This window comes from Gekko japonicus, unplaced genomic scaffold, assembly GCF_001447785.1.
Source record: "Gekko japonicus isolate JY-2015 unplaced genomic scaffold, Gekko_japonicus_V1.1 scaffold3517, whole genome shotgun sequence".
NCBI classification, from domain to species: domain Eukaryota; kingdom Metazoa; phylum Chordata; class Lepidosauria; order Squamata; family Gekkonidae; genus Gekko; species Gekko japonicus.
The window spans coordinates 126,331-126,967 of record NW_015160332.1 but is presented as its reverse complement, the minus strand read 5'-3'; positions in this window follow the sequence as shown (position 1 = coordinate 126,967).

Sequence of the window (637 nt, the reverse complement as noted above, 5' to 3'; positions counted from 1 at the left end):
GAAGCAGGGCTTCTTCAAGATGGAAGTGATCACCAACCAATTAGGCAAGATACAGTACACCAGAGAGAGCCGCTGGTTTTCCGTAACCTCCAGTGTTTCCTGGGTCTTTTGAGCGTGCTGGCCTGGGAAATTTGCAATGCAATTGAACCACATTGCATGGAATTTGCCTTCGTCTAGCAAACGAGCTTAGGACAACGTAGCTTAATCTGTAAGAGCAAGAATTGCCAATAGGGTAGCCAGGTCTCTCTGCGCAGCCAGCAGGGGATAGAGGGGTGCACGAAGAAGAAGAAGAAGAAGAAGAAGAAGAGAAGAAGAAGAAGAAGAAGAAGAAGAAGAAGAAGAAGAAGAAGAAGAAGAAGAAGAAGAAGAAGAAGAAGAAGAAGAAGAAGAAGAAGAAGAAGAAGAAGAGATTGAATTTATACCCCGCCCTTCACTCGGAGTCTCAGAGTGGCTTACAAACTCCTCCCCCTCCCCCTCCCCACAACAGACACCCTGTGGGGTAGGCGAGGCTGAGAGAGCTCTTTCCAGGACTACCCTTGAGCTCTGACAGAACTACGGTTTTCCCAAGATCATCCAGCAGCTGCGAGCGGAGGAGTGGGGAATCAAACCCGGTTCTCCCAGATTAGAGTCCGCACAC